The following is a 6,441-nucleotide window of genomic DNA, read 5'->3' as shown; positions in this document are numbered from 1 at the left end:
AACCGCCGCAATTCACCCCTAACAACCGCCGCTATTACTCCTTTTTTTTGTAGTGATTATGAAGTTGCTCAAATTCATGTGTGCTTAATTTTTCGCCTTATAATATGAAATAGGTTGAGAATTTTTATATCATTAAATTTAGAGCAAAATTTGTATAACATGTGATTATTTCATGCATGCTTAAAGGTATTTTTATCTTGTTGTTGATTAAATCACGAAACTTAATGTTCTACGATATGTAATTAATTGATATTTGGATAAGATTTAGTTATAATGAATTAAGTTGCTTCTTCAATTTGTATGCTTAATAATATTGTGTTCATTTTTTTAGTAAAAAATAAAATAAAATAAAATATAATATGCAACTTTCTTTGCATTTCCTTTTAGTAATGAATCTTAATCAGAGTTTTCAATTAATTTGTGTATGTTGATCTATTTTAAAAATATTTTTAATTGAAACATTAGGAACATAATTATATTGATAATAATAACAGATAGACTATATGATTTGAAGGGCATTACTCAAATATTAGGTGCGACACATCAATGAATTGGTAATTAATGGCAAGGTTGGAAAGCACTTCTACCAATATGCCACACACTAATAAAATAAGACAGATCTAAATATGTTTAAAATAAATCAAAGAATGTGGGACATAAGCATTTTTATTTAAGCTTATAAACATAATATATCCAAAATTTATTTCAAGCCTTACATAAAGTCAACAAAGAAGATGTGCTAGAACCACGAGACTCGAGGGGTGTCTGATACCTTCCCATTGGTCAACAAAATTCCTTACCTAAATTTCTAGTTTGCACACCAACAAAATAAAGAATCAATTTCATTTATATTAGGGATTTAAATAAGGTGACTACGAACACCAATATTCAATTTCAAGTAGCGATCCTGATGAGTCCACGATTTGGACTCATTTAGGGCATTATTTTAATAGATTTAGTATCCTCAAATGCATGTTTTGTGCCAATAACTGATGTAAAATCCCTGATTTTCAGGTATTTGGATTTATGAACGAAGCATGGACACTAATGTTCAGAAAGGAACAAAGCAAGCTAAAGGAATGAATAAAAAGACTCGGTGATCACCAATGTCACTGGGTGAATCGCCAAATTGCCATGATATCGCCTAAAGTTACAGAATGCTGAAGCTAAACTAGGGGTAAATTTGGCGAGCAGCAATTCCATTCGGCGTGTCGCCGATCCATTTTGCGAAGGACGACCAGATCGCCAAAAATGCTGAAGAAGATTCAAACAAGTGATGATGGGCGAGATAGAAGGCAAATGGGTGACTCGCTGAATGATTCGGCAATCCCGATCTGGATCGCCTAAAGTTACAACAGCCGGACCAAGAAGAAGTGGAAAATGAAGGCGAGATGAAGAACAATTGGCCAGTCGCCAATCTGTCGGCTAAGCCAGACTTACCTCGCTGAGTGATCTTAAACAGTTACACATCAGACTTGTTTAAATTAATTTTGGCTAGAGAGAGAAGTTCATTCAGAAAAAAGGAGAAATAGAAAATTGAGAGCAAAAACATTACCATTGTGGTTTTCAAGGGATTTTATTCTTGGTTGAGATTTTGTAATAGAGAAGATCTTTGTAATTCCTAAACTTTTGAATTTCAATTACCCAACTGTAGAAAACATGGCAGATGTTAATTTTCTTATTTTTTGATATGAGTGGCTAAAACCCTTTTCTTGGGGTTTTTACTATGAAGCCAATTGTTGAGTTTTACTAAGTGGGTGTCGTTGAATTGGAAATAATGGTGTTAATTTGAAGTGGGTCTGAGTTGCTGCTGCGTTTTGAAGTCGTGTTGCATGTTTAGTGTAACAAGTTCAGTGTTGTGCACTTCCTCGAGAGAGAGTTGCAGAGCCAAAGTAGCAATCTTAGCATCCTTAGTGGTGGGTTACCATGATTTCAGCTTGAGAGAGTGAAATATGGGATCTATCCTTTGTATCCAACTCGAGAGAGTGGATTTGATGAGGACCAAGGGCTGGGCATCTTCTGGTTAGTGTTGAAGTTCGAGAGAATTCGACATAGAAAAGGTAATTGTTCGAGAAAAAGTTACTTTACATATGGTCTGACCTACCCACAACAAATTATCCTATTGTGAGCATCAATATTCACCCACTAAGTTAGAATTCGGCAATTGGTTGGTCATTACCCCAAGTTTTACTTTACTATTTGATCGTTTCGTGTTGAAGTGTGAAATTGGAGGGATAATAGAAACAAGATATTTGAAACTAAAACCAAAACAGTGAAATACTTGCTCAATTGAAGAGATTGTTGTCATACTTTCATCATTGAATTTGAAAGAAAAAAAACTACTCCTTGTGGGATTCGGCCACAACTCACTTAGTTGGGTTATAGTACTGACTAACGATCGTTGGCACTTAGTATTGGATAAAGTGTACTGATACGTGAAATCGAAATGGCGTCGTTGCCGGGGAGTAGAATTACTTAGAGTTCTTTGATTGAAGATTTGACACTCTCGAATTTGTTGGCTGTAGTTGAATTAGCTTTGGCTCCTTTGTGTAAGTGATGGTTGGACTACATAGAAGTGAACATGAGTGAGGAAGAGATGAATGATAGTCAAACAGGTCATCGGGATAGTATTGACGATATCAATAGTGTTTACAACCCAGCTCAATCGGGTGGGATGGGTGCAATTTGCATCCCACAAGCTGATGAGAATGCGATGTTTGAAGTCACTAGCATAACTCTTCATCTACTCCAATTGAGAAGACTATATGGAGGCTATAACACGAAGACCTGCATGAACATGTTAGAAATTTTACAGAGGTATGCAACCCGTTTTCATTGAAAAATGTGGCACAAGAGTCAATTCGGCTGCGGTTATTTCCACTATCCTTAAAGGGAAAAGCTAGTAAGTGGTTAGCCGAGTTACCAAACAATTCCATCACATCATGGAAGGAGCTGAATATAGCATTCAACACAAGGTTCTTTCCTCCATCAAGGATGATGAAACTTATAGACAATATTCAAGGTTTCAAGCGACGGGAGGGAGAACCCATCCATGAAACGTGGGTGAGGTTTAAGAAACTCTTACTTAAATGACCAACTCATGGGTTACCAAACGATTTGTTACTCCAATATTTTTATCGGAGTCTTGATTTCAGTTAATAAAGGAGTGGCTGATCAGTTGGTACGAGGAGGAATAATGTTACAATCACTCGAGGTGGCTTCGTTCCTTCTTAATGACATGACTAAAATACCAAGCATGGTACACCCAAGAGGATCAAGTTTCTTCATTTTGTTTTTGATTAATGCAAGAGCAACTTGATAAGGAGGGAGACAGAGGGGGGGGGGGTGGTGGATGAAAACATCAAGAAGATGTTGGCCCAAATGTAATTTCTACAAGAGCATATGAAAGGGACATGTGAAGTGTTTAAAGTTGAGGAGGGTTCTTCTTCCAGTTACTCAAGGCTGGGGGAGAATCAAGGTTGGAACTCCAAGAGTTATGAGGAGGGTTTCTACCCACGCTATCTATAGCGAGGTGGAAATCAAGGTTGGAACTATCACAATGGAGAAGAGCAAATGTGATACTATCAAGATTGGGCTGAGCAAGGTGATTATTAGAGAAGGGAATATGATTATGATGAGAACCATACTCACTAGAGTGAGAGCCCAAAATAAAAAAGGAGTGCAAGTAGTCCCCGGGTGAATGACTTGTTGTCGCACATACTTGATAAAGTTGAAGATTCAGATGATTTGTTGAAAGGGATGAAAGATGACTTTTCATCATTAAATAGTAAAGTGAACTCTCATGCTGATGCCATCAAGATACATGAAAGTCACTTGAGTTTACTTTCAGCACAATTGGAACCAAAGTTCGGAATGGAAAATAACAATAAAGAGCTGGTTGTGGTTACTCATAGCGGAAAAGTAGCAATAGGTGATGTGACGAGAAATGAAGAACCTCAAAAGAATGGAGATGATAAAGGCATGGAGGAAGAAGAGATATTTATCCATCAAAGCAATTCCAAAGAACCATAAAAAGAAGTGGAACAACACGTTCCAATCCCAAAAGTCATGCAACCTTTGCCCAAAATACCTCCCCCATTTCCCCAATGCCTAAAGAAGAAGAATGAGAATGAGAAGTTCAAGAAGATCTTATCAGTGTTTAAGACATTATCAATTAATCTCCCCTTTGTGGGGGCATTGTTGGAAATGTCGGGATATGCCAAGTTCATGAAAGAGTTAGTAACAAAGAAAATGAGCTTGGATTTTGAGACAATTGAAGTTTCCCATAGTTGTAGTGCAATTATGACTAAGGAGCTGATCAAATAAAGAGAAGATCCTAGGGCATTCACCATTCCTTGCACCATTAGCATGCTCATATTCACTAAAGCCTTAGGCGATTTAGGAGCAAAGCATCAACTTAATGCCCTATGAGATCTACAAACAACTTGGGTTGGGTGAACCGAAAGCAACCACAATGAGACTATTAATAGCAGACCGTTCAATTAAACATCCCGTGGGGATACTTTATGACATCTTGGTGAAGGTTGATCGGTTCATTTTCCCGGCTAATTTTGTCATTCTCGATTGTGAAATAGATGCTGAAATTCCCATTATTTTGGGAAGACCATTCCTAACAATCGGAAGAGCATTGGTGGATGTTGAAAGCGGAGAATTGAAGTTTCGTGTGAAAGAAGATGAAGTAACCTTCAATGTTTGTAAATCAATAAAACACCCAAGTGATATTCCTGTGGTGTCCACTGTTGATGTTATTGATGAGGCGGTGGCTAGCGTGAGCCATTTGATTTGCATGAGCGAACCTCTTGAAGCTGTGCTTGCTAACTATGATGAATTCGAAATTCAAGGCTATGAAAAGGTAGTAGCTGCTCTTTCAGGTTTGGGAGGGTATTCAAAGACTCCATTGAAGTTGGACAATGATTTGAAAAATAGAGAGAGTCCTCCCGCAAAGCCATCAACAGAAGAACCACCAAGTCTAGAATTAAAAGCACTTCCCCCCCATTTCCGATATGCTTTCTTCAGGGTAAATAACACTGTACTGGCGATCATTGCGGCTGAGTTGCTTGAATGGCAGGTGAAATTGCTCTCTGAGGTGTTACGAAGGCATATCAAAGTTATAGGTTGGACCATAGCTGACATAGTGGGAATTCCTCCCGGTATTTGTACTCACAAAATTCAACTTGATAGTGAGTGTTAACCGAGTGTTAAACATCAGTGGAGATTGAACCCACCAATGCAAGAAGTAGTGAAGAATAAGATAATAAAGTGGTTAGATGCAGGTGTGATCTACCCTATTGTGGATAGCAAATGGGTAAGTCCGGTGCAACGTGTACCAAAAAAAGGAGGTATCACAGTGGTCCCGAATGAAAAAGGGGAGCTTGTATCTATGAGGTCGGTGACTGGATGGAGGGTATGCAAAGATTACCGAAAGTTAAACTCGTGGACTGAAAAATATCACTTTCCCATGCCCTTCATGGATCAAATGCTTGATCGACTCTTATAAAGAGGGTATTACTTTTTGGATGGGTATTCTGGTTACAACCAAATCTCCATTGCCCCGGAAGACCAAGATAAAACCACCTTCACATGTCCCTATTAGACTTTTGCCTTTAAAAGGATGCCATTCAGATTATGCATTGCTCCGGCAACATTCCAACGTTGCATGCTATCTATTTTTGCTGACACGGTGGAAGATTCAATGGAGGTATCTATGGATGACTTCTCGGTTGTGAGGGTTACTTTTAAGGCATGATTGGAACACTTAGGACAAGTTCTCCAAAGATGTGTGGAAACAAACCTGGTCCTCAATTGGGAAAATGTCACTTCATGGTTAAAGAAGGGATAGTATTTGGTCACAAAGTGTCGCACAAGGGGCTAGGGGTTGATAAAGTGAAGATTAAATTGATTGAGAAATTACCACCACCAATTTCAGTAAAGGGAGTTCGTAGTTTCTTAGGTCATGCTGATTTCTACCGGAGGTTCATCAAAAACTTCTCAAAGATTGCACATCCTCTATGCAAACTCTTAGAGAAAGAGGTGAAATTCCATTTTGATGATGCTTGTATGGTGGCTTTCAGGTGCTTGAAGAAGAAATTGGTATCCACCCCGGTCATCATTAACCCTTAACCCTGATTGGTCAGAATCTTTCGAAGTAATATGTGATGCAATTGGAATGGCATTGGGTGTTCTGCTGAGGTAAAAACGCAATAAACTATTTCATCCAATTTACTACGCAAGCAGGACTCTAAACAGTGTTCAACGTAACTATACCGTTACCGAACAAGAATTGCTTGTGATAGTTTATACATTTGAGAAATTCCGAGCATACTTGATATGTACTAAGGTGATTGTTCACACTGATCATGCTGCGCTGCGTTACCTAATGGCAAAGAAAGATGCCAAGCCAAGGTTGATAAGGTGGGTATT

The sequence above is a fragment of the Solanum tuberosum genome, unplaced genomic scaffold (genome assembly GCF_000226075.1).
Source record: "Solanum tuberosum cultivar DM 1-3 516 R44 unplaced genomic scaffold, SolTub_3.0 scf00055, whole genome shotgun sequence".
Classification (NCBI taxonomy): Eukaryota; Viridiplantae; Streptophyta; class Magnoliopsida; order Solanales; family Solanaceae; genus Solanum; species Solanum tuberosum.
The sequence above is the reverse complement of the archived record's forward strand: the minus strand, read 5'-3'. Positions refer to the sequence as shown.